The following is a 27,718-nucleotide window of genomic DNA, read 5'->3' on the forward strand; positions in this document are numbered from 1 at the left end:
GTGTGTGTGTGTGTGTGTGTGTGTGTGTGTGCTCATTGAAGGAAGAGAATATAATGATATTTACAGTAGTGTGTGTGTGCACACCTATAATGGTGCTTGGATGAGCCCAAGTCAGAAACCCTGTGTTTGGGGGGACTTCAGATCAACATGGCAACTTTGCATCTGTCTTGTTCTGGTACGCCAGGCTTGCTCATGGTTCTCCTGGTTGGGATGCTTTGGGTCTTGGGTACAGAACAGACTTGACAGCTTCTATCCATCACCAGTGAAGGGAATCGCAGTAATTGTGGGCAATAAAACTTGTGGCTCGTTCAGCTTTATAGGCATATAGGTCCTTCATCTTTTGCATTTGTAAGCATTTAACTACTGTCTTGATGCCACTTAGACCCTTGTGTCTCTCTCTCCAGAGCTTCAGGCCCGACACCAAGCAGAAGTTCTGAAGTGTGAGGCCCAAAAGAGGCTTTCCAAGCTGGTGACCTGGATGAAGAGATGTGGGAAGTCTGAAGCCTACAGGAAGTTTGAAGCCTCTGTGAGCAGATATACCAAAGACCTGTCAGCTGTTGCTCGACTAAGGCAATGGAAGATGGAGAGCCAGCCCAGGTGCCTTTAACAGCGGACCAGAGTCCTATGGCACTGCTCTTCTCCCCAGCAGTGGGCCAGCCACCTGTTTTCCCCAAACCTTGGGACTTGCCTCATCTCTTCACAGCCTGACAACAGCCCTTCTGCTATCAGGGCTTCTTTTGCAGGCTTGGACAAAGACTCAAGGTACAGTCACCGTTCCCATAACTATCACTGCCCAGTTGAGAGAAGCAGCAGGTGACGCATCTTCAGCCTGATGCCCTATTGTCACATACCAGAAGCAAGAGAACACGTGCTTGCTCCAGTACGTGTCCAACAACCCACAAGAGTGCAATAGAGACCCTCGCTTAAACCGTGGGGGAACTTGGGAGGGAGGTAGCACGCACTGGCAGCAGCTGACTTAGAATCTGGGAAGTTCTCCAACTTTCCCTTCAGTCTGCCCTGTGTTTTGAGGTGGCTTGTTCCAGTACCATCACAAAGGCTGTGACCCCTTCTTATTCACACTGCTTGGTTTCTCTGGAACTTTTTGCAACTGAACCAAAGCAGTTCTTGTTTGGATTGCAAAGGTGTCAGTTAGGTGGGGTTTTCCCCTTCCTGTGCAAGATGCAAAATCCTCCCTTCCAGAACTGTCTCTTCTATACCATCATGGAACGCTGGTGCTGCCTGTCACTGTCGTGTTTCCTTTTGACCTTGGCTTACGGTCTGTGCTGACATAGCTGCTAGTGGGGTGTTTTGGTTTTTAGCTTTTTTAAATGTGGACAGGGGGAGGGGAACTGTTGTAAGGAACCTGACGCATGCATAGAGAGATGTTGGCTATAATAGAAGCATCTGGTTAGATCAGTTCCTGCTACTAACTTTTCCATGCCAAAGGGCTGATGATCTGCATTGGGATGATCTGTTTGATCATGTTGTCTTGTTGCCTTTGCTCCATTTGCTCTGGCTTCATTGGCCAGTAAAGGAAAGGAAGAAATGAGTACATCAACTGATGGTCACACCTGTAATGCTTGCTTGGTGGTCTGATAGAGACAGTCTGTTAGACATCTCGTGCTTCAGCCACATGTCTGTAGTGTGGCATAGGATTTGAAAATGGCCAAGTGTGGCAAAAGTAAGGCTTACAATAATATCTTCTCAAAAGATGAAATGAGAAGGTACTGCTACTAGTGCTTTCCAAGAAACAACTTTTTTTTCTTTTTCCACCAGACCAGTTCATGGTATCCTTGACCAAGAGATTTCCTTCTGTTTCCCCAGGCTGTGGCTTCTTAGTGCATAGACCATGCTGATCTAGACTAGCATAAGCACATAGTATCCCTAATACCAGCTCTTGCAAGGTCCACAGTCTGCACCTGTAACTCTGTGGCTCCAGTTACTGACCACGGCCCTGGCTTGCTAGACTGCTGTTGCTGGTCTGCTTCTGGATCCTGGAGCCTCACTCTGCCCCAATGCAGTGAGATCTGACTGGGCTCAGGATGTTGTATACAGTGCCTGCAGGAGAGACTTCCTACTACAATGGTGTCCTCAACTGAGAGGCAGCAGGCCTGTAGGGCACTGGGTGATGACTGCATCGGGAACCCTTCTGCCACTCCCCTCAGCAGAGGGGCTTGAGGCTAAGCTCCTGGTGGAGGCCAGAGTGAGATGTGGACTACAGCTTCAGACCAAGATGGCACAGAGTCCAGCCTGCAGGGAAGTGGGACCCAGACTGCCTTGAGCTGATGTATCTGGCTAGCTGAAGCAAGTTTTGGCTGCATGCCCAAGTCCTGGAAGAAGGTAATAACCTGGCTCCTCCACAAAAACAGTGAGCCTGATCTTCTACATCCCTGGAGGCCCATCATCCTTTGCTCTACCATATGTGTAAACAGTATGCTGGGCTACAACTCGGCCCAGATCACATACTAGGCAGTGAATGGAAGGGTCACTGGTCTGAATCAGGAAGCTTTCATGTCCAGTGAGGGCTGTTGAACACAACTTTGCTGCTGGTGACCCACAACAGCACCCAGAGAGCACGGTGTCCACATGCAGGTTGGTGCAGGCTTCTGGCGCAGTCCCTTACCCAGGCATCTTCATCATCTTCCAGGAGCTTGGGATGTCAGGCCAGACTTCCCCAGCTGGTCCATAAGGTCTACAACAGCTACAGTATCACTTCCTGCAAATGGGTGTGAAACACTGTTCCTGACAGACTGTACTACTTTCAACCAAGGCTGCCTCTAATATCCCAGCATCAGAACACTCGGCCCATCTTTTTGTGCAGGGGTCCCAGGCAAAAAGGTAGATATCCAGGTCTCTGAGGATGACTTGATGAACTCCTGAAGGTGCTGAGCAAAAGCAGTGAGGCAGCTGACTGAGCAGAGCTCTTGTTTCCATGCAGTCCAATGGGTTTCAGTGTTTCCTTTGGAAAGAAATTGTTATGGCTCCCAGTATCGCGATCCAGTGTGCACCCACAAGACAGGTGGCAAGTAGTTAGGCTTACCTCGGCCTTAGTTCATGCGTGGGTCATTGAGCATGGTGGATGCAGAAGGACACCATGCTGGGCATGGGGCAGGATGCCTACCACCTGGACCAATTTGTGGGTACCCTGGCCAAAGACGGAAGGAGTACTGTGTCTCTGGCTGCAGCTTTTGGGCTTGTTCCATCTCAGCTGCAGCTTCCAATTCCAGAGCCAGACCCCTCTATTCACAGTTTGTAGGAAACCATTTTGGACTGCCCTCGTACTCCAAGCATCTAATCGCTTATCCAGACCACCGATGCCTTGGTCCCAAACAGTCTACCAGGACCAGTCCTTTCAGAGCTGTGGGGCAGGCCCCAAAATGGACATGCAAACTGCACTCTGCTTGAACATCCCCAAAAGCCCTTTGTAGCTCCTGACTCCCAAAAAATGATGGTCCATCTTCAGCAGGCAGTTCAGCAGCTCCAGGCCCTGATTGAATCCCTGAAGGGGGAAAAACAGGACCTGTTTGCCTGCCTGGAAGAGGCCCAGGCCAAGGCTGGGCAAGACCTGGCAAGAAGACAAACCCACATGGGCAGTAGCAGCACTTGCTTCTGGCAGGAGGGCTTTAGCTGAGGCTCAAATCCCACTTCCTGAGCACTTGAGCAGGAGCCAAGGAAGTGTTCTGGGATTCCTGAATCAGTGCTGCCTTCTGTTCCCCCTGCGCCCCATCATTTGTTCCACAGACCAGGCCAAGATGGGACTAATCATGAGCCTGCTTGCAGGGGGGAGTCCTGGCCTGGGTCACCTGCTGATACCATGGAACCTCACTACTGATTTTTCTGATGACCCCCAGAAAGCCTTAGGGCATAGCCTACAGGTTATCATGCCCCCAGAGGCCCAACTTGTGATGGGGCATCTCAAGCAGGCCTTCCTCAGCAGTCCCATCCTTGCACAGACTTCTTACGTTTGTGATGGGGGCAGTGTTGTGGGGACAGGTGTCCCAATATAGCGGAGCCTGAAGATCTTTAGTACCCTTATACCTGCTACTGAGGATAAATAGCATCCGTATGATCTAGTTTATGGTATTTGGAATGAGGAGGCCCTTGACATCAAAGCAGGCTTTTCACAGTGATGTCCCCACCTGGAGGGGGATCGCACCCCATAGAGGTCTTCCAGGATAAGCACCACCTGGCATCTCTGACCTGCAGGAAGCCTGAACCAGAGACACTGGGCTGGTTCCTAGCTTGCTAGTGGCTTCAGTTCTTCTAATTGTGTAGCAGCCAGAGACCTGCATTGGCAGGAGGGATGCCTTGTTGTGGAAGAAATACCGCTGCATTGCCCACCACAGCACCTGTCAATTTTTCTGGGGCCACAGAAGCTCTTATAGGCAGCACTGGGGGGAGGGATTGGATGGAAGTGCTCCAATCTCCTTGTCAGGACCTTCTGTTCACTGAGTAGTGTATTTGACTGGCAAGGTTACAGACTGTCCGACTGCTTCTAGAAACGTGCAGGAAATGCACGTGTCCCTGACCTAGTCCAAGCTTTCCATCAGTTACCCAGAGAAGGTTGTCCCAGAAGCCCTTGTCCGTGCATTGTGCTAGGAAATGTACTGTAAGGAGACCAGACTGGAGCCCTGGAGTCGGGGGCTCCGTTGGAAGACCAGAGCTACTCATCTCCTGAGCAGGTGCCACCTGCAGCAAGCCCAGAGCAGAGGCCTGGTCCCGCTGGGCTGAGTGAGGCAATGCAGGCAGCTAATCCCCCTACAGTCACTATCTGGCCTTAGACAAACCAAACGACAAACAGTAGGCCTGTTCTTGCTTTTGTCTTGTTGTTAGTGGTCCCTGCTTCATCCCTGTGGATGGTGTTTTTAAAGGGTTGACGAGAAGGGGAAAGAATGAAGATGAGGGTGGAGGTTGGGGCCCAGGAGTGGTCATGCATCTCTTTCTACTTTAGCTGGTGCCCAGGATGTTTTACCCTTGGGTTTTACAGACCACTTCATGCTAAAAGGGGTGGTGGGTATGGAAATGGTGTGTGATGATGTGTCTTATGGAAATAAAAATTTGTGGCTTTTAGGGGCTGTGGAGAGCTCTTGTAAGGGGTAGCAGGCACTGAAAATCTGTGTTAGGAACATGTGGGAATGGTGGCACACGGTAAGGAAAAGAACTGAGCAGTTTGTCATGAGAGCGGGTGGTAGAGGATGAGGGCAAGGTGGAAGAGCTTGAGGTGAATCTGTGCTGCAGTGCTGCTTAATGCCTGTGGAGTGGGGCAGGGCATTCAGGACTGAACTAGATGTCATCAAGAGGGCCATGGAAAAGGATTGCGTTTTTTTTCTGCTCGTATCGCATGGACAGAGAAGGGGAAGGGCTCATCCTGCTACTGTTGGATGGCCAGAAGGACTTGGCTATTAAAAGGGTGCAGCAGTGCACTAGACTGCCGAGAGAAGGTGTGGAGCCTTCATCAATGGGGGTGTGGGGAAAAAGAGGTTAGATAAACACGGATCAAAAATGATCTAGGAGTAACTATACTTATGCTCTACTCTGGCTCTGTCCCATTAGGCAACCAGTGAAGCCCAGAAGCAGGCGGCTGGCAAAGAATGGTTTTCTTACCCTTTGTGTGTGTTGTGGGAGGTATTTTCATTCCTCGGAAGCACTGGGTGTTGACTACCACCAAGGCTGGATTGTGCCAATGCTCCTGCCTCAAGTGAAAAGTAGAAGTCCATGGCTAAAGCATCTTGGGCCCCTTGCTCATGGTCATACTGATTTGCCACGTTTGGAGTGAGGAAGGAATATTAGCCCCTCATAGGGATTGACCCATATTGTGGGCATAGGTGCCTTCCTGTAGCAGGGGCACGGCCCTCTTGCTTGTTCATCGTTCTGCATCTTCTAACAACCCTTTTAGGAAAAAGACATGGGTTACTTGCCATGGCTTCATTTGTGGCAAGTTAGGGTTTTATATGTGGGGGTAGTTCTAGAAAATAAGGTGGGGATAGGCATGATCCTGCTTCAGGCCAGGGTTGGACTAGAGGACCTCTTGTGGACCTTGCCAGCTCTTTTTCCTCCTTTTGAGGAAGAAGGGGTGCAGTGATCTGAATATGCTTGTGGAGGAAGGGATGATGGTTGGAAGGCATGCAAAGATTTCACGTGGGAGTTTGAGAGGAGGGAGTGGGGGGTGGTAAGCAATGGGCTACTGTGCCTTCATGTTAAACCTGCTGCTTCCCCAGTTGCTGTGGTGTGCTGTAATGGTTATTCTGATGACAGCCTGTCTCTTGCTAGAATATTGTGTGTGCTGTTCAGACTACATGAACAACTTCCTGCTCTCTCCTAGTGGCACTCCAGCTTTGGTTCATACTGCTTTCAGTTCTTTCCTTCTCCCTCAGTTTCATCAAGAAATAGTTGCACTATCCTTCTTCCTTCTCAACCCAAGGTGCCTTACCTAAAAAAAAAAAAATAAATAAAAGAAGGTAATTTTTATATCTTCCTTTTAATGCAATTGACAGAGGAATGGTTGTCTTCCAAACCTCCTACTTGTGCACCTTGTACAGCTTCCTCTTTAATGTCTTGCATCCTTGTCTATAATTCCTCTAATTCTTCAGTCCTCTTCATCTTTTCCTGGCCCCAAAAAACAGAAAATTCTCATGGCTTTTTTTTCTGAATCGTCTTCCACTACTCTAGCATTCTCCTCAGCATCTTCCATCCTTCATATAACTTCATGTTTCTTGACAAGCTTTCTCATCCTGCAGTGTTTAACCATGCAACTTCTATACGTCTTTCCCACTGCTTGCACATTTGTCCAAGCACGCTTGAATTCTCAGGATACAATCACTAAAAGCAACATCCCAAATCTTCTTCCCAATCAAAATTCATTTTGATGCCAGGACAACCTCTGTTCTCAACACCTTCCTCCCACCTAGTTCCTCTCATGTGGCCACTTTCTCACCTGTGTGTGTGTGTGTGTGTGTGTGTGTGTGTGTGTGTGTGAAATGCATCTTTATTGATTATTTCATATAATGGGCTCAGTGAGCTCAAACATCCCCCTCCCCTAACACGTTTCTCCAATTCATTTAATTAAAGTCCCCCACAGTGTCCCCTGTCTATCCCCACCTACATTCCCTTTTTGGGGAGACAAGGACCCCAGAAGATGGGTAAAACTGCGAGTTATAGTTACTCTAGTGCAAGTAGGGATTTGTGGGGCCACAACCATGGGCAAAGCAGAGTTCATCTACTGTTTGAAGATGGCAAGATGGATCCACGGGACTCGAGTGTTGTTGTAGCCCATGGTAATTTCAAGCTGTGGATTGTGACTTTTTTTTCTGGAAAAGAGGGGCATATAAAGCTCTCTGGCAAAGATGTCTGTGAAAATAGCTGATTGGGCTAAGATGAAGGGCTTATGTTTTTGATGTTGGAGAGGGAGCACCGGAAAGGGTGTTTTTTTTTTTTTTTTTTTTTTTTTTCCCCCCCCCCCCCCCCCCCCCCCCCCCCTCCCCTATCCGCTTTGAATGGCTACTGATGTGTTGGAAATGGAGGACCTAGGAAGATTGCTGGAGAGTTGGGTGCAAAGGATGTTATGGGTGGAAAGGTTTTTTGTAAATGCCAAATGTGGATGGGGTCTTGGTTGGTGAGGGTTATTTTAGAGGAAGAAGGGAATTTGGGGGGGGGGGGGGCAGTGCGTCACTTCCTTGCCATCTACTAAATTGGGTCCATACGGGGGGGTATGTGAATTACTATGGGAAGCCTAAGTTGTGTAGTAAACATTAGGTTGGGGGTAATCTTGCTGCTTTTTGCATATATACAGTTGCTTTCAGTGTGTGGAATGGGGGCACAAGGTGAACACTTGTATGAGGAAAGCTTGAATGCATTGTTCGTGGAAGGGAGGGATGCACTTGGAGAGAATGTCCTTTACCAGATGCCAATGTTGCATGGCCCAAGGGGGATAGGGAGGAGGATGAAATGGAGGAAGGTGAGAGCAAGTCACAGCCTGCTATAGAGGAAACTCCCCACATCCAAAAAAAGGCTTCCATATACTAAAAAAAAAAACGTGGGGTGGTGGGGGAGACTTTTGAGGTGAGGAACAGTTGTTTTGTTTGTTTGTTCGTTCGTTTTGTTAGAACGATTAGGGGAGGTGGGCATTTTATCTACTACCTCAGTGGGATAACTTGATGGAGCAAAAAAGAGACGGGAAGAAGTCTGAGAAGGTTGTAATTGGGGGCGGGGGGTACAAGGATGGAGGAGGTTTGGGAAGGGAGGAATTTTCCACGCGCTGTGACAAAATCAGTTCACGGTGCCCAGAAGGCCCGGGATGCTGGTGAGCTGGGGCCTTCCCTGCTACCAGCAAGCCTTGCAGCCTCTCTCTTCCCCGTCCCTTAGCTCAGCTCACAAGGCTGCTTAAGACCAGACGCTGCCTTTGTCCAGCGTCGTCGTCTTTGACGATGACCAAAGCCACAGTGGTGAGGCGGGGGGCACGTCCAGGTGAAGTCAAGTGAAATGAAGGCAGTAGACCGAGACCCGGGTGAACTGAAGCAGGGAGTCGAGTTGAAGCAGCACACACCTGCCAGCTCCCGCCCACATGGTGGCTTTCCCACAAGAGAGCCAGCCAGCCAGTAGATCAGTCACCATGCCACAGGACCGGCTGCTGCCCCCAGGGGTCCCACTCCCCCTCCAGCCCTGGGCAGGTTATCGTTTTTCAGCCTCTTGAAGGCTCAGATCGGGGGGTGGTTGGGCTTAGGTCTGGCTGCTGCCTGGTCGGTTGTTTTCCACGCTCAACATGGACCCAGTGGACTTGAGTTGTGTCATTGTGTTTGACAATTGTAGACAATGGCGCACGTCCTTTTGGCACGCTAAGGCTTATACAGCCTTTTGGGAGGCGCATAAGGCGGCTGTGGGGAGAGGGGAGCTGGAAGGTTTAAATTTCGAAGTGGGCCAAAAAGCGCGGGAGCGGGTGCTGTTTGTCAAGATGTACAATGATGTATTGGAGGAGGAGGAGGACATGGTGCATTGGTTGGAGGAGAGGGTGCAGAGAGTGTTACATGTGGAGAGGGTATTTGACCGGTGGAGGGTTTGGACCGGGTTGTGTTGCTGCACACGAGCACGGGTGTTGCTGCACAAGGAAGTGGGAAGCCCTGGGGGAGTGCGGCATTTGCTGCCCGTGGTACAGATTGGGCCTCATAGAGGGTACGTTATGTATTACGATCAGCCCAAGGTGTGCAGTAGATGTGGGCTGGGGGGCACTTGGCAGCCTTTTGCCAGCTTACTGTTTGTTTCCAGTGTAGGGGGATGGGGCACAGAGCCCAGTTTTGTAAAGAAAAAGTGTGTACTGGTTGTAGGCGGGAGGGTCGCATGCAGTGGGAGTGCCCATACTCTTATGCTAATAGAGTACGGGTGCAGGAGGAACAGAGGAGGGGATGGGGAGGTGGAGGAGGAACAGCTGGAGCTGTGGTCAGAGGAGGAAGAAATGGTCATAGAGGAAATACCAGATGGGGAGGAAGGGCAACAGGGTATTGAGGAAGTGGTGCTAGATTTATGGGAGGAAGATATTGAGGGGGAGGAGAAGAGGGAAGAGCAGAAGGGAGAGGGGGAAGGTGGGGATCTGGTGTTGAAGCAGCTGAGGGGCATGGTGGAGCAACGGGGGGACACAGGGAAGCCCAAGGGGGAAGACTAAGCAGAAGAAATGGAAACACTTGAGCAAGGACAGGAGAGGGGTTTAAAGAAGAGAAAGAAACAGTGGGGTGGGAAAGGGAATAAAAAAGAAGTGTGAGTGGAAGCGGAGGAACTGGGGGAGTTGGGGGGGAAGGAGAGGAAAGGAGAAAGGGGAGAAAGATGGAAGAGGGGTAGGGGAGGAGGGGGTGGGATTTTTACTCAACAAGGCATGGGTGTGTGGGGTAGGGTGGGAGGAAAATTATGGGCTTTTAAGGAAATGATGGGATAAGAGGCAATCATGGTGGGCGGCGGTGGAAGGGAATAGGGTGGTGGAGGGGGTGGGGGGAATTTTACTCAGCAAGGCACAGGTGAGGCTGCTTGCCTTTAAACTCTGATAGAAGGTTGTTTGCAACACCTGGAGGTGGGGGTGGAAATTTTCAATGCTTATGCACCTGAGGCGAGGGCAGAGCAACAGGAGTCTTTTTTGTAGGTTGGTGGGGGAGTTCTCCCTACCCAATAATCAACAGATACTTGAGGAGACTGGGTTTGTATGGGGGGCGGTGGACATGGTTGTGGGTAGATAAACTGGCAAGGTGGTACACATGGGGGTGGAATTTTTGAGGGCAAAGGCGTTGGAGGGGTTAGGGTGTGAGGGGTTGGGTGAGGCAAAGAGGGTGCTGAGGGAGATTAGGGGAAGGGATGGGATGGCATACATAGGGGAGTTGGCCTGGGCACAGGTGGGGAGGGGTATGGAAAGGAATAGTGGGGAAGGGATGGAAGGGGGAGCATGAGGATTTTGCTTGGCGGGTGGTGCGGAGGGTTTTACTGGTGTGGGCGGAGCAACAACTGTTGGGACTATTGCGGTCGGCAGTGTCCGTGAGAGCTGTGCACAGAGGAGACAATTTTTCATACGTTATGGGAGTGAAGTTTTGCACAAAGGGTGTGGCAGAGGGTGGCTAGCTTTTGTAGAGTGGTAGGGTCGGGGGCATGTGTTAATTTTGAGGGGGCTTTGTATGGATTAGTGAAGTACAAGGAGAGGGAATGGGAGATAAGGGTATTGTTACTTTGTACACGGGTGGCGGTGTGGAAGGTGCGGTGTTTATTGGTACAAAAGCGTCTTTATTTCACTTCATGGGAGTGTATTCAATTAGCATATGTGGAGTTACACTATTATAAAAATAGAGGGGAAGGGGGGTGGGATGGGATTGACTGGTGGTGGCTATTTGTGTAAAAGGATGGAGGGGCCGGGACAGGGATAATGAGGAAGATGGGAGAATGTGGGAAGGGATTTTACATTAACAATATGTAACACAAGCCATCATATATTATGTTTATATATAATCAGGAGTGAACAAAATGTAAAAGAGGGTTGATAAGTGGTGGTAATGGTGGAGGGTATAATTAGAAGTGTTTATTTGGTTGTTGGAGAGGGGAGAAATTGTTCAAGCTGGAACGCTTGTGACAGTGTGCTAAACGTATAGTTTCTAATCCTGGAATGGAGAATGTTTGAGTTCATTGTTCAAGTTGAAAGGTTTTGAAATAGTTTTGATACTTTTGTTACTAAAAAAACAAAACTGTTCTTTATCAGTTAAAATCGAGGACGTATCAGCGATTAATGAGGACTGACACATTAAACACTCTTTTGCCGGGGGCGGGCCTCGGAGCTTGCTCCAGCCCCTCCATGCATCGGCCTGGTATTGCAGTGCCTCCAGGCCCAGTGCCTGCTCCCCTTCTGGGGAAGCGCCTTTCTCTTCTGTCGGTTCCAAAAGGAGCAGCAGCAGCACAGGCCTCATGCAGCTGGTGACCCCAGGGTGACCCGGGGTGGGGACCCTATGGAAAGGGCTGCTGGGCAGCATGCCGGGAGCCTGGAAGGCCCACAGGCAGGTGCGTGCCCAGGGGCCTGCTCCTCCTCCGGCCCTGGGCAGGTTATGGCTTCTCAGCCTCTTGAAGGCTCAGATCAGGTTGGCGGGTGGGCCTAGGTCTGTCCGCTGCCTGGTCAGGGCTTGAGAGGCCGGGAGGTGAGCAGAGATGGCGGTGGAGATAGCGAGAGCGGTGAAGGAAGCGGCAAGGCGGATGGAGGTCGTGGAGCAAGTTGATGAGAGCGGAGCAGAGACAAGGAGGTCCAGGAGAGAGCGGGGAGAGGAGTCGAACCAGCAGGGGAGGGGAGTGGAGCGGAGAAGGAGGTGAGCAGACGGCGGTGGAGTGTTGTGGGATGCTGTGGGAAAGTTCAGCTGGGAGCAGGGGGGGGAATGGGAAGACCCCCGAAGAGGACGGACCGGCGGTGGTGATGGAGGGCGGACGGAGGAAGGAGCGTGGGCAGGAGAAGGAGGCAGCAGGGACGGCAAAAGTGGCAGGTCCAGAGATGGAAGAGGAAGACTGGAGAAGGGACGCTTGGTGGAAGGTTAAGGTGACCTTGGCAAAGGAGGGCTTCAAGGGAGCAAAGACTTTGAGTCGGTGGGACTTTGTGACACAAGTTTTGTTGGGGGTGCTGAAGGTGGAACCTGCAGACTTGGTGTGCGTGATGGCATTTGATAATTATTAAGAATGGCACGTTTCCTCTTGGAGTGCAAGAGCATACAATGCGTTTTGGGAAGCCCATAGGGCAGCGATGGAACGGGGGGGAGCTGGAGGGGCTGAATTTTGAGGTTGGCTGGAAGGCACGGGAACAGGTGGTATACATTAAGATGTATACGGATGTTTTGGAGGAGGGGGATGTGGTGGACTGGTTGGAAGCAAGGGTGCAACGAGTGAAAATGGTGGAAAAGGTGTTTTGACCGGTGGAGGGTTTGGATGGGGGCTTGGAGGGCATGAGTAATTTTGCAAGAAGAGGTGGGGAATGCAGGGAGGGTGAGGCATTTATTGCCAGTGGTGCAAATTGGGCCGCACAGGGGATATACTATGTATTCTGACAAGCCAAAGCTGTGCAGTAGGTATGGGTTGGGGGGGCACCTGGCTGCGTTTTGTTGGTTAATGATTTGCTTTTGGTGTAGGGGGATGGGGCACAGAGCACAACTTTGTGTTGAGAAGTTGGTATGTGCCGGGTGCAAACAAGAGGGGCATTTTCAGTGGGACTGCCCCTTCTCCTACGCAAACCAAGTATGGGTGCAAGAACACGGTGGGGAGCAGAGAGAAGTGGAGGAATGAGGGGATGGGAAACACCTGGAGGTGTGGGTGGAGGGGAAGGAGATGATGATGATGATGATAGAGGAAACACCTGAGGGGGAGGGAGGCCAACGACAACAAATTGAAGACCTGGTATTAGAGCTGGTAGAGGAAGATGTAGAAGGAGGGAGAGGAAGAAAGAAGGGGGGAGGCTCTGAAACACCTGAGAGGGATGGTGAAGCGGGGAAAACCTGAAGGGGGGAGTTGGGAGGAAGAGATGGAAGCCCTGGAACAAGGGCAGGAAGGAGGCTTAAAAGGAAAAAGCAAGGGTGGGGGGGAAGAGGGTAAGAAAAGAGTGGGAGTGGAAACGAAGGGGGGGATTTGGGAAAGAGGGAAAGGGGAACAGAAGGGGAAGGAGGGAAGAGATGGAATGGGGGGGAGGAGAGGGGCTGGGATTTCTGAGTCCTGGAGCGGTGGAGGGTTTGGTTGCAACAACAGGAATACGGAGGCAAGGGATGGTGTCTCCAGGGGAAGGGTCAGAAAGTGAGTTGGGGAGTGGGAGTGGGGTAGAGGGGTGAGGGGACAAGAGTGGGTTTGTTTGTTTTTGAAAAATTTTGAAATGGTGGTGAGAATAGCCTCACTAAAGGTAAGGAGCTTACTAACAAGGAAAAGGTGGGAGAGGGTGGGGGTGTGTTTAGAAACGTTTGCAGCAGATGTTATTTGCGTTCAAGAATGTGGGATAGGGTGGGAAAGAGGCTATGGGTTTTTGAGAAAACGTTGGGGAAAGGGGCAGTCTTGGTGGGCGGGGGCAGAAGGGAACAGCGGCGAGAGTGGGTATCTTGTTGAATGGGACACGGGTGAGGGTGATGGGGGGTGGAGACATTAATTGAGGGGTGGCTACAGCACATGAAGGTGGAGGGGGAGGAGGTGGGGATCTTTAATGTGTATGCACTGGTGGTGAAGGCTGAGGGGAGGGAATTTTTTTGGAAGCTGGGGATATGTGGGGGAGGGGGAGGGAAGAAGGTTTTTGTGGGGGATTTTAATTGCCTTATAGAAGAAGGGGATAGGGAAGGGGGTGTTGGGGTGGGCAATTGGACAGTACAGGGAGGTGGTTGGGAAATTGGGTACAGGAGGAGGGGCTGCAGGATGAGTGGAAGGGGGAGTGGGTGGGAATGAGGATGGATCTGGGGTGGAAAGAGGGTGTTACAAATTGACTTTGTTTTTGTGTCTGAAGGAGTGAGGGTGGAGGGGAAGGAAATGGGAGAGGTGGGGTTTAGTGATCACAAGTGGCTGAGGGTGGATTTACGGGGAGGGGGAGGGGAGTGTGGAGGCTAAACACCAGGGTGGGTGTGTGTGTGTGTGGGGCTTTTGGGAGGGAATACAAGGAGTGGAGAACAACAAAGGCTCTGTTCAAGTGGAAATGGGAGTGGTGGAGAGCAACAAAAGAAAAGATCAGAAGGTGGTTGATACGAGTGGGGAAGGAGAAGGGAATTGGGGAGGGTGCAGAATTTGATTCAGGAGGCGATGGGGGGGGGGGGGAGGGAAGTGAAGCGGGAGTTGGGGGAGGCGAAGAGGGCAGTGCAGGAGTGGTTTCGGGGGAAGGAGAGGGAGAGGATGTTTTTGGCGTGGGCACTGTGGGTAGGGGAGGGGGAGGAGTGGGGAAAATATTTTGCTGAGGGGGTAAGGAAAGGGAGGAGGGAGGTGGGGCGGTGGTTACAGGGGAGGGAGTGCGGATAGAGGAGCAAGGGGAGGTGTTGGAGGAGGTAACTGGTTTCTATTCGGGGTTGTACAAGAAGCTGGAGGTGGACAGAGAGACGAGGGAGAGGTTTTTGGGGGTGTTGGAAAAGAGGTTGGGGGGGGGAGTGAATTTGGAGAGGGATATGAGGAAGGAGGTGGTCAGGGAGGTTTTGAGGGGGGATGAAAAGAGAGAAGACACCGGGGTGGATGGATTGCTGATGGAGTTTTATGAAAAGTTTTGGGAGGTGGTGGGGGTGGGGGGATGTGGTGGAGGTGTTTCAGGAGATTATGGAGACGGGGCTAGTGGGGGAGGGGTTTTCAGTGGGGGGTGGTGGTGCTATTACATAAAAAGGGAAGCAGGGAGGCTCTCCTGAATTGGAGGCCAATCACACTTTTAAATGTGGATTATAAGCTATTTTCAAGGGTTTTGGCAACATAGATGGGGAGGTGGTGGGGGAGGACCAGACATGTGCAGTGAAGGGTAGGAGGATGGTGGATACACAGTGGGTGTGGAGGGATATGTTGGAGTATGTGGGAGAGAGGGGGTGGAGGGTGGTGGTGGGCAGTGTGGACCTAGAGAAAGCTTATGATAGTTTGGAGCACGGGTTTTTGTTTGAGGTGTTGGGGCGGATGGGGTTCCCGGGGAAGTTCGTGGGGTGGGTGAGAGCGCTGTATAGGGGGGCACGGAGCAGAATTTTGGTGAAGGGGTTTTTGGGAGGGGAATTTAGGGTGGAGAGGGGGGTGCGCCAGGGGTGCCCCCTTACACGAATAGCCCCAGAGAGTGGCATAGAGCCATTGGCGCAAAGGGTGAGAAGGGATGGGAGGGTGAGGGGAATTCCGGTGCCGGGGGAGGGGAATTGAGGGTCACGTTATACATGGATGATGTGATGTTTATGGTTTGGGATGAGGGGTCTTTGAGGAGGGTGGTGGAGGGAATTTGGGAGTATGAGGAGGTGGCGGGGCCACGGGTAAATAAGGGGAAGAGTAGTCTGTTGGCGGTGGGGGAGTGGAGGGGGTTGGAGGAGGAGGGGTGGTGTGTGGAGAGGGAGGGCTTGAAGGTACTGGGAGTGTATATGGATGTGAGGGGGGAAGGGGGAATGGGTGTGGGAGGAGGTTGGAGGAAGGGTGAGGGAAGTGGTAGGGATATGGGGGACTAGGAAGCTGTCATTTAGAGGGAAGGTGGGGATTATTAAGCAATTCTTGTTGCTAACAATTTTGTTCGTGCCGAGGGTGTACCCGCCCACCTGGTTGCATGTGAGGCGGGTGCAAAGGGAAGTGTGTCTGTATTTTTTGGGGTGGGAAGACGGAGAGGGTGGTGAGGAGGGAGGTATATAAGAGGGAGGACCTGGGAGGATGGGGAGTGTCAGAAGGAGAGGTTTTTTTTGTATGTGCCCTTTTTTTGGAAAGGGGTGTTGAGAGTTGCGGGGCTGGAGGGGAGGAAAGTGGGGGCAATATGTAGGTATTGGGTGGGAAGGTATTTGAGAAGGTTGGGGTTATATGGGGGGAGGTGGTTGGGGTTGTGGGCTGAGAGACGGGCCAGGTGGTATACGCGGGGGTGGGGTTTCTTGAGGGCAAAGGGGCTGGAGGGGTTAGGGTGGGAGGCATTGAGGGAAGCAAAGCTGTTGTTGAGGGAAATGAGAGGGAGGGATGAAATGGCAGATATAGGGGAGTTGGCGGAAGGGCAGGTGGGGAGGGTGTGGAAGGGGGAGCATGAGGATTTTGTGTGGTGGGTGATTAGAAGGGTGATACCGGTGAGGGTGGAGCAGCGGAAATGGGGGTTGGTAAGGTTGGGGGAGTGTCCAAGGGAACTGTGTGTGAGGAAGGAAAGGGTGTTTCACGTGTTGTGGAAATGTTCATTTGCACAGAGGGTTTGGAAAAGGGTGGCGGGGTTTTGTAAAGCAATAGGGTGGGGGGATTGTGTGAGTTATGAGGGGGCGGTGTACGGATTGGTGAGGCATAAAGTGAGGGAATGGGAAATTCGGGCATTATTATTGTGTACACGGGTGGCGGTGTGGAAGACGAGGTGTTTATTGGTTCAGAAGGAGCTTTGTTTTACTTCAGGGGAGTGTGTTTATTTAGCATATGCAGAATTGGGGTATTATAGGAGGAAAGGGGAGTGGGAAGGCATTGATTGGAGGAAGTTGTTTGAGTAGGAGGGAGGGGAAGGGTTGAGAGAAACAATGTTATGATTTGTGTGATGTGTTGATCAATGAGACGGTTATGTAAAGGGGGGAGAAGCGTTTCTTTGTGGTTCGGGAAAGGTTCTTATGTTATGACGTGAATGTTACTGTTTTGAGACTTGAAGCGAAAAAGCTGGTGTTTTTGTTGGTTGTGTTGAAAGTCTTATGGTTCTGATACTTTGTTAATTAGGAACAGATATATTATTTTTTTTTTTTTTATCAGCGATTAAACTGATATGTCCTTGATGTGAGGACTGATGCATTAAATACATTTTTTGGTGCCTGGGGTGGGCCTCGGAGCTTGCTCCAGCCCCTCCACGCATTGGCCCGGTGTTGTAGTGCCTCCGGGCCCGGGGCCTGCTCCCCTTCCAGGGGAGCGCTGCCTTCCTCCTCTCTGGGTTCCAAAAGCAGCAGCAGGGGTGGGACCGCGACCCCAGGGGGGCAGACCGTATGCAAAGGGCTGCTGCTGGGCGGGCAGCACACTGGCAGGGGAGCAAGTGTGCCCTCCTGCTTGGCAGCACTACCCCACCCCCCCCCCCAGCTTCCCACTGGGGGGGGCTGGGACCCTGCCCAGGGCTGCAGGACCTGGGTCTGGGCAGGCGGGGGGTGCGGGCCGGGAGCCTGCCCAGCCCACATGGGCCCACTGAGGGCCCAGAAGTGGTCCCCGGAGGGTGAGTCGGGGAGGCCGGGGCTTTCCCCGCTACTAGCAGGCAGGCCTTGCAGCCTCTTTCCATGTCTCTCACCCTCTGGCTTGGCCTGCAAGGCTGCTTAAGACCAGATGCTGCCGCCTTCGAGCGTCGTTGTTGACGATGACCAAAGCCAGAGTGGCGGGGCATGGGCAAGTCCAAGTCAAGTCAAATGAGAGCAGTAGACAGAGACCGGGGCAAGTGGAAGGAAGCCCGTGTTGAGTTGAGTGCGACGGAGGCCTGCCAAGGGTGAACTGAAGCAAGCCCGAGTCGAGGCGGGCGGGGGCAAGTTTGTCCAAGTCAAGTCCAAAGAAGCTGCAGTAGGCCACGCCCCGGGTGACCTGAAGTGAGGAGTCGAGTCTGCGGCTAGCCTGCAGTGCGATGCTGCGGCAAGTCAAGCAACCAAAATGCTTGCTTGCATCCATAGATGCTTCTCAAGCTAATCCCGGGATGTCATTCTCCCCTTGTACTCGGCCTCAGTGAGGCCACAGCTGGAGTACTGCATCCAGTTTTGGGCTCCACAATTCAAAAAGGATGTGATGTGGAGAAGCTGGAGAGAGTCAGTCCAGAGAAGAGCCACGTGCATGATCAGAGGTCAGGGAAGCAGACCCTACGATGACAGGCTGAGAGCCCTGGGGCTCTTTAGCCTGGATAAACCCCAGGCTCGCTCAGGGGTGATCTGATGGCCACCTCCTAAGTTGATCAGGGGTGAGGTGACCACCAGTATCTGGGGGAACGCTTGTTCACCAGAGCGCCCCAAGGAATGACGACTAGGTCGAATGGTCATCAACTACTACAAGGCCGTTTCAGGCTGGACATAAGGAAGAATTTCTTTCCTGTCCGAGCCCCCAAGGTCTGGAACAGCCTGCCCCCGGAGGTGGTTCAAGCGCCTACCTTGAACACCTTCAAGAGCAAACTGGATGCTTACCTTGCTGGGATCCTATGACCCCAGCTGACTTCCTGCCCTTTGGGCAGGGGGCTGGACTCGATCTTCCGAGGTCCCTTCCAGCCCTAATGTCTATGAGTCGAGTCAGGAGCGGCACACACCTGCCAGCCCCCGCCCACCCACACGGCTTTCCTGCAGGAGTGCCAGCCAGTCGCTCAGTTGCCAGGCCCCAGGACTGACCGCCGCTGCCCCGCTGGGGCTGCCCCCGGCCCTGCTCGCCTGGCCCCCTGGGCCACTGGCCCACGGCGCCCGCTCCCCCTCTGGGGCTGGGCAGGTTATCGCTTCTTGGCCTCTTGAAGGCTCAGATCAGGTTGGCGGATGGGCCTAGGTCCGGCTGCTGCCTGGTCGGGCCTCGAGAGGCAGGGCGCTGGGGAGGATGGAGGAGATGGCAGAGGCGACGACTAGTATGCAGATTGGTATGCAGATGATGGCAGAGGCAGGAGCTGAGGAGAGTGGAGGTCGGGAGCAGCAACATCAGAGGGAGAGCCGGGAGATTGGAGAAAGAAAGAATCGACAGAAGAGGTGAGCGGATGGCGGAGGAGGAAGAGGGGTGGACCCGAGTACAGCGGAGAGGGAAGACCCAGGCGGGAGCGGGGGGGAAGAAGACCCCCGAAGAGAGAGGAGCATCGGCGGCAGAAAGGAGTCATCGGGAGGCCCCTGGGCAGGAGAAGGGGGCGGCGAGACCAGAGGAACCAGAAGAGGGAAAATGGAGGCCGGGGAACAAACAATGGTGGGTAAAGGTAACCCTGACCTTGGAGGGTTACAAAGGGAAGAAGACTCTGCGGCGTGGAGACTTTATGGCAGAAGTGCTGTTTAAGACTTTGAAAGTGAACCCCAAGGACTTGGACTGTGTGGTGGCCTTTGATAGCAGGAAGGTTTGGAATTTAACCTTCTGGAAGGAGAAATGCTATGCTGCCTTCTGGGAGGCGCGTAAGGAGGCATTAGAGTGGGGGGAATTGGAGGGGTTGGTTTTTGATATGGGACAGAAGGCATGGGAGAGGACACTATACTAAGATGTTTAGTGATATGTTGGATAAAGAGGACATGGAATCCTGGCTGGAGCAGAGGGTGCAGAAGGTGGTATTTGTGGAAAAGGAGTGTGACTGGTGGGGGATTTGGATGGGGGCATGGAGGGCGAAGGTGGTTTTGCATGAGGAGGTGGTGGGGAGGCTGGGGGCTGTTAAGCACTTAGCTTCAGCTGTGCAAGTTGGTTCCTGTAGAGGTTACCTGACCTATTTTGACCAACCCAAATTGTGTAACGGGTGCGGGCAAGCAGGGCACCTGGTGGCGTTTTGCCATTTGACTATTTGTTGTTGGTGCAGGGGGATGGGACACACGGCCCAATCTTGTAAAGAGAGTTTTGTGTGTAAGGCTTGTGGGCAAGAGGGGCATGTCCCTTGATGTATGCCAATAAAGTGTGGATGGCAGGGCATGGAGAGGAGTGGAGAGGGAGGAATGGAGGAGGAGAAACAGCTGGGGGGGATGGGAGGAGATGGTCATGGAAGAAACACTGGTGGGGGAGGAGGGAAAAGAAGAAAGAAAGGCAGTGATGGAGTTGGTGGAGGAGGAGTTAGAGACAGAAGAGAAGTGGGGGGGAAAGGGGAAGAGGGCGAGGGGGGGGGGGACATGGCTTTACAACCATTGTGGGGTATGGTGGAGGAACTGGGAGCGGAGCAAGGCCTGCCGGTAGTGGGGAAGGAGAGAGAAGGGGTGGGCAGAGCAAATGGAGGCAACTGAACAAGGGAAGGAGTGGGGTTTAAAGAAAAAGAAGAAATGGGGGGGAGAAAGGGGGGAAGAAGTTGGGGTTGCAAACTGAGGGAAAGGGTGGGAGGGAAGAAGGAAAGGAAGAAGGGAGGGAGGAGGGATTGGGATTTCTGAGCCCAGGAGCGGTGGAGGGGTTGTTTGAAACAACCGGAATATGGAGGATGGGGGTAGAGTCCCCAGTGGAGTCATTGGAGAGTGGGACTGGGGAAGAGGGGTGAGGGGGGAAGTTTTGGTTTATGATGATTTCAATGGAAGGGGCCTTTCGTGTTGTTTCATTAAATGTGAGGAGTCTGTTATCAAGGAAAAAGTGGGAAAGGGTGGGAGGGTATTTGAGGGCGTTAAGGGCTGAGATTATTTGTGTACAAGAGTATGGGATGGGGATTATAGGGTGTTGCGGAGAAGATGGGATAAGGGAAGATGGTGGTGGGCTGGGGCAGGTGGGAATAAGGCTGTGGGGGTGGGAATTGTAGTGAACGAGACACGGGTGAGGGTGATTGGGGTGGAGATGCTAATTGAGGGGCATTTGCAACACATGAGGGTGGAGGTGGGGGTGTTTAATGTCTATGCACCTGCGGTGAAGGCGGAGTGGAGGGAGTTTTTTTTGAAGATTGGTGGTATGATGGGGAGGGAAGAAGGTTCTTGTAGGAGATTTTAACTATATCGTTGAGGAAGGGGATAGGGAAGGGGGTGTGGGAGGGATGTTTGGACAGCACGGGGAGGTGTTTGGGGAACTGGATTTGGGAAGAGGGGCTGATGGATGTTTGGAGGGGAGAGCGGGTGGGAAAGAGGATCAGTCTGGGGGGGGGAAGAGGGTTTCGCGGACTGATTTCGTGTTGGTTTTGGAGGGGGTGAGGGTGGAAGGGAAGGAGGTGGTGGAAGTGGGGGTTTAGTGATAAGAAGATGTTGAGGGTAGAACTATGGGTTGGGGGAGGCAGTGGGAGAGGAAGCAAGGTGTGGAAACTAAATACAAGGGTGCTGGAAGATGAAGGGGTGTGTGGGGAGTTTGGGAAGGAATATGAGGGGTAGAAGACAACAAGGGTGCTTTTTAAGTCTCATTGGGAGTGGTGGAGGGTCACAGAGGAGTGTCACAACCCAAATGAATCGGTGCCCATGTCACTTGCAAGAGATACCATTCAGACCATCTGATCAACTAAGGGTTAAAACAAAATCCTGGTGGAGAGCTGTATATAATTTATGCCCACGTCACCAACGAGAAACAAAACTTAAGACTGGTCAGGGTGAAAGGGGATAGCCCTGCCATAAATCCCTGCAATTGGTCAAGAAGCAAGCTCAGACCCCTCTTGTGTATCGGAGAGGAAACCTGACCCACTACCTTGTAACCTGATAGCAACCTGAGAGCACAAAGAACTGCTGCTTGCCAGATAATTAAAGATTCAATTTAGCAGTTCATCATTGGATACTTCTGAGAGACACCTCTGTCTATAAATAGTTTAACAACTTCCGCCTAAGTCGGAGACCTCTGCGGGAATCTCTAAGGAGAAACCTAAGATCATCATCAGAGTAAATTGACAGCTTGATCACCTGCCAATATCTTCCCGTCAGCGTAATTATTGACGTATCAAAGCCCTGCAGGCATGGTAACTCGTTCCCGGTGCCACGTCCATCATTGTTAGCTGTAACCTGAAACTGTACGCTTGATTGTAATCACTATAACTGGAGAAACTGCAACGGAACAAAGGCTCAGCCTGTGTCACATGTCATGGCGACATAAGTAAACCATCTCCTGTAACCACATGCGTCTGTGCCTGGTTAATTTTCGCCCCATCCATCCCTACCTGCCTGTCAGGTGGAAGTTTTATTGCTCCGGTGGTGAGGGGGTCAGCAAGCAGCTACTGGCGCTGCTCTGATCTCCGACAAGAAGATTAGGAGGTGGTTTATTTGAGTTGGGAAGCGGAAGGGGTGGGAGAAGAGGAGGGAGTTGAGGAGGTTGCAGGGAAGGGTTCAGGGGTAGATTTGGGAGGTGATTGGGGGGGGGGGAAGGAAGTGAAGCAGGAGTTGGGGGAGGCGAAGCGGGGGGTGGAGGAGTGATTTTAGGAGAGGGAGGATGTTTTTAGCATGGGCACCGTGGGTGGGGGAGGGGGAGGAATGGGGAAGTATTTTGCAGAGAGGGTGAAGAAGGGTAGCAGGGAAGTAGGGGAGGGGGTGCGGGTAGAGAAGCAAGGGGAGGTGTTGGAGGAGGTGACAAGGTTCTATGCGGGGTTGTATAAGAAGCGGGAGGTGGATGGGAAGGTGGGGGAGAGGTTCTTGGGGGAGTTGGAAAAGAGGTTAGGGGAGGGGGAGGAAGCAGATCTGGAGAGGGATATAAGGGAGGAGGAGGTGAGGGAGGTGCTGGGGAGGTTGAAAAAGGGGAAGACACAGGGTGTGGATGGGTTACCAGTGGAATTCTATGAGAGGTTTTGGGAGGTGGTGGGGATGTTTTGGGAGATCATGGGGTCAGGGGTGGTGGGGGAGGGGTTTGTGGTGGGGGTGGTGGTGCTGTTGCACAAAAAGGGCAACAGGGAGGTGCTGCAAAACTGGAGGCCGATCATGTTATTGAACGTAGACTACAAGTTATTTTCCAAAGTGGTGGCAATGCGGATGGGGAAGGTGTTGGGGGAGGTGGTGGGGGAGGACCAGAAGTGTGCAGTGAAAGGTAGGAGAATGGTAGATACACAGTGGGTTTGGAGGGATATGATGCAGTATGTGGGGAAGAGGGGTTGGAGGGTGGTGGTGGGAAGTGTAGATCTGGAAAAAGCATATGACAGTTTGGAGCACGGGTTTTTGTTTGCAGTTTTGGGGCAGATGGGTTTTCCGGAGAAATTTGTGGGGTGGGTGAGAGCATTGTATAAGGGGGCACATAGTAGGATATTGGTGAAGGGGTTTTTGGGAGGGGAGTCTAGGGTAGAGAGAGGGGTGTGCCAGGGGTGCCCCCTCTCTCCAGGACGGTTTGTGTGTGGGATGGAGCCATTGGCTCAGTGGGTGAGAAGGGATGGGAGGGTGAGGGGAATACTGGTGCCAGTGGGAGGGGAGTTGAGGGTGACGCTATATGGATGATGTTACATTTATGGTTTGGGATGAGGGATCTTTGAGGAGGGTGGTAGAGGGAATTAGGGAGTATGGGGGTGTGGCGGGCCCATGGGTGAATAGGGGGAAGAGCAAGTTGCTGGTGGTGGGGGATTGGAGGAGGTTGGAGGAGGAGGGGTGGCAGGTGGAGAGGGAGGGGTTGAAAGTGTTGGGGGTGTACATGGATGTAGGGGGGAAGGGGGAATGGGCGTGGGAGGAGGTTTGAGGGAGGGTGAAGACAGTGGTACGGATATAGGGCACCAGGAAGCTATCGTTTAGAGGGAGGGTGGGGATAGTATAACAATTTTTGTTGCCTATGGTTTTGTTTGTGGCGATAGTGTACCCGCCCACCTGGTTGCAGGTGCGGCGGGTACAGAGGGAGGTTTGTTTGTTTTTCTGGGGAGGGAAGACAGAGAGGGTGGCAAGGCAGGAGGTGTATAAGAGGGAGGATTTGGGAGGGTGGGGATTGCCTGAGTTGGAAGCTTTTGTGTGTGTGCATTTTTGGAAAGGGGTGGTGAGGGTAGCAAGGTTGGAGGGGAGGAAAGTGGGGGAAGTGTGCAGGTATTGGGCTGGAAGGTATTTAAGAAGGTTGGGGTTGTATGGGGGGAGGTGGATGGGGTTGTGGGCAGAGAGACCAGCAAAATGGTATATGCAGGGGTGGAATTTCTTGAGGGCAAAGGGGCTGGAGGGGTTAGGGTGTGAGGGGTTGAGGGAGGCAAAGCGGGTGTTGAGGGAAATGAGAGGAAGGGATGGAATGACAGATATAGGGGAGTTGTCATGGGTACAGGTGGGAAGGGTATGGAAGGGAATAGTGGGAAAGAGGTGGAATGGGGAACATGAAGGTTTTGCTTGGCGGGTGGTAAGAAGGGTGTTACTGGGGCCCGCTCCCCCTCCAGCCCTGGGTGGGTTATCATTTCTCAGCCTCTTGAAGGCTCAGATCAGTTTGGCGGTCGGGCTCAAGTCCGGCCACTGCCTGGTTGGGCCTCGGGAGGCCAGGCGCTGGGAGGAGAGCAGGGTTGGCGACAGCAAGGGCGATCATGGAGGTGGCGGTGGCAATGGAGTTGGTGGAGCAGACGGGAGCGGAGCGGAGGGGAGGAGAGCAAGATCTAGATGAGAGTGGGGAGAGAAGTCGGGAGACGGGAGGAGGCGAGCAGAGCAGAGACGGAGGCGAGCGGACAGCGGCGGAGGAGGGATGGAGCTTTGTGGGAAGGACCAGCTGGGAGAGTGGGGGGGGGGAGAAGGAAGACGCCCGAAGAGGGTGGACTGGCAGCGGAGGGCGGACGGCAGGAGGCTCGTGGGCAGGAGGAAGAGGCGGCATGGATGACGATACATTCTGGTCTGGAGCAGGAAGATGGAGACAGGAGGAGGGACATAAGACGGAGGGTCAAAGTGACTTTGGCTAGAAAGGGGTTTAACGGCGCAAAGACTTTGAGCCGGGGGGACTTTATGGTGCGGGTACTGTTTGCCACACTGAAGGTGGAGCCTGTGGACTTGAGTTGTGTGGTGGCATTTGATAATTTCAAGGAGTGGCACGTGTCCTTTTGGAACTGCAAGGCCTACTCTGCTTTTTGGGACACGTACAAGGCAGCTGTGGAGCACGGGGAGTTGGAGGGGCTAAATTTCGAAGTAGGCCAGAAAGCATGGGAGTGGGTGTTTGTTTATTAAGATGTACACCGATGTTTTGGAGGGGGATGTGATGGATTGGCTGGAGGGAAAGGTGCAGCGTGTGCTGAATGTGAAGAGGGTTTTTGACGGGTGGAAGGCACGAGTTTTATTACAGGAAGAGGTGGGGAACCCTGGGGGTGTGAGGCATTTGTTGTCAGTGGTTCAAATTGGGCCTTGCAGGGGGTATGTTATGTACCATGACCAGTCGAAGGTGTGTACCAGGTGTGGGTTGGGGGGCACTTGGCTGCATTTTGTTCGTTAACAGTTCGTTTTCGGTGTAGGGGAATGGGGCACAGAGCACAGTTCTGTACAGAAACTGGTGTGCACCGGGTGTAGGCAGGAGGGTCACATTCAGCGGGAGTGCCTGTACTCCTATGCAAACAGAGTACAGGTGCAGGGAGAGGGGGAGAAACAGAGGGGAGTGGAGGGAGGAGGGAATGAGGAACAGCTGGAGGTGCGGGTGGAGGAGGAGGAGATGATTTGTACAGGAGACACCTGAGGGGGAGGGGGGGTCAACAAGGGATTGAAGAAGCAGTGCTGGGGCTTTCAGAGGAAGAAGTGGAGGGGGAAGGGAAGGGAGAAGAACAAAAGGGAGAGAAAGAAGGTGGGGGTGAGGCTTTGAAACAACTGAGAGGGATGATGGAGCAATTAGGGGGAGCAGAAAAGCCCAAGGGGGGGAGATTGGGCAGAAGGAATGGAAGCCCTGGAGCAAGGGCAGGAGGGGGGTTTAAAAAAAAGGAAGAAGCAGCTGGGTGGGGGGGGAGCGGGGAAGGGGGTAAGAAAAGAGTGGGAGTGGAAGTGGACAAACCTGGAGAGATGGGGAAGGGAAACAGAAGGAGAAGGTGGTTGGGGGGAGAGACAGAACAGGGGAGGAGAGGGTGGGATTTTTGAGCCCTGGAGCGGTGGAGGGTTTGGTGGCAACTATGGGAATACGGAGACAAGGGATTCTGTTTCTGGTGAAAGGGTCAGAGTGAGTTAGAGAGTGGGAGTGGGGTGGAGGGGTAGGGGAATAAGGGTGTTCCTTTTGTTCTGAAAGATTTGGAAATGGTGTTGAGGGTGGCCTGGTTAAACATGAGGAGCCTTTTGACGAGGAAGAGGTGGGAGAGGGTGTGGAAGTGTTTGGAACTATTTCAGCGGATATAATTTGCATGCAGGACTGTGGGATAGGGTGGGAGGGGAATTATGGATTTTTAAGGAAACAATGGGAGAAGGGGCAACCTTGGTGGGCAGGGGCGGAAGGGAATAGGGCGGTGGGGGTGGGTGTTTTACTTAAGGAGGCACAGGTGAGGGTGTTGGCAGTAGAAACGCTAATTGAGGGTTGCTTGCAGCACCTGAAGGTGGGGGTGGAGGTGGGGATTTTTAATGTGTATGCTACCTGCAGTGAGGGCTGAGCACAGGGAATTTTTCCAGAAGCTGGAGGTATGTGGGGGAGGGGGAGGGAACAAGGTGTTTGTTGGGGATTATAATTGTATTATTGAAGAGGGGGATAGGGAGGGAGGGGTGTGTGTGTGGGGGGGGAACAATGGACAGCATGGGGAGGTGGTTAAGAAATTGGATAGGGGAGGAGGGTTTGAAGGACATTTGGGAAGGGGAATGGGTTGTTACGTCTCAGCTGTGTTCTTGGGAACCCTGGCACAGGATGCAGTCTGTCTGACTCTTCCCCCCCACCCCACTACATAAATGAAACTGATTAGGATGCAGTGAGAGACGCACCTAAGACCCTCCAGATAAGGGTGACAAGAGTGAAACAACTGCCCTAGGTCTCATTTGCATCCGAGATGGAACCAGATGACCATTCATTTACATGAGAGATGGAGAACAGAAAGCCTGAAGCAGAGACTGTAGTGAATTCTGGGACCAGAGAAGCAGGAGAGCACTGCATGATGGGTTGATTTTAACATTTGGAGCACAGATTCCCCATCTTCACACACCCAGCTCAGCATTTATCAGACCAGTTCTAATCTGGATTTACTAAGGACTTCTCTGTCCCCCCTTCCCCCTGCCCCCCAACACACACCCCTCTAAGTTGAATAGGCATCTCGGGCCGTACATTCCCCGGTCCCACTATGGGAGGCTTATTTAAACTTGATTGACTAAAACTCGGTTGCCGGGTTAGGGAATGCTGAGGCAAGAGACGGAGTCAGAGGGGGTATGGGCAACATTTGAACGATGGTTAAGGGTTCATCACAACATCCAGCCTATTGGAGCCCTAATCACAGGTGTTGTCATACTTTTCCTGAAACGACTGGTGGGAGTCCTCTCCACAAAAGGTTGAGCATCCCAATAATTGCTTTAAGTGTGTTAAAAGACTATGGTAAAATCTGGAAAAGTCATGCTAAGCTGAGGCTTGTGCACAAGTAAAAATCCAAAATCCTGATGCTGCAAGCTATCTATTGTTTCTGAAGAAACGATAAGATATACTGATGGGATATCTGCTATCCATAGGACTCTCAAGCTGGCTCCCAAGCATTTGATTACTCCCTAATCTTAAGTGTTTCCTGATCATCAGTCAGTTTCTTGATGTTCCAAACCCCTTGTCAATAGAAAAGACAATGATTTACACAATTAAGAATGCTTTGAAGCAGCTGAACTGAGGGTATAAAAATCTGTAAAAAGTGTGTGTGCTTCAAGAAGAAGACGACAATGACAAAGCAGAAGAAAGGAGAGAGAGAAAGAAGGAAACTCCTGTGCTGACACCATTCCCTGTCATTCTTGGGATGGTGGAAGAATAGATCGTCTCTCTCTTCAAGAACTGTGCTACGAACTGTGCCTGTCGGCTCTGCAGCCTGAGTACCTTGGACTGGTGAGATCCCAGCGCGCTCTCTCTCTTTTCTCTCTAGGCGCAAACTTCTGAACCTGAACTGTATTAGTTAAGCTTGAGCTAAGTTCCCTAAATACTTAGTGAAACCAGGGTAGTACTGTAATTGTTTTGTGTGTGTTTTTCT

General features: G+C 52.3%; 1 protein-coding gene and 1 non-coding gene across 2 annotated transcripts in view; both read left to right on the forward strand.

Moving 5' to 3' along the window:
• Positions 1–27,718, forward strand: part of LOC132248522 (endogenous retroviral envelope protein HEMO-like) — a 167,176-nt gene that overhangs the window by 73,586 nt on the left and 65,872 nt on the right. The gene's annotated exons all lie outside the window — the stretch shown is intronic.
• On the forward strand, positions 16,824–17,013 carry LOC132247947 (U2 spliceosomal RNA). The gene has a single exon (XR_009459332.1). It is a non-coding gene; the product is annotated as a U2 spliceosomal RNA (small nuclear RNA).

Source organism: Alligator mississippiensis, chromosome 1, assembly GCF_030867095.1.
Source record: "Alligator mississippiensis isolate rAllMis1 chromosome 1, rAllMis1, whole genome shotgun sequence".
In the NCBI taxonomy this organism is placed as follows: domain Eukaryota; kingdom Metazoa; phylum Chordata; order Crocodylia; family Alligatoridae; genus Alligator; species Alligator mississippiensis.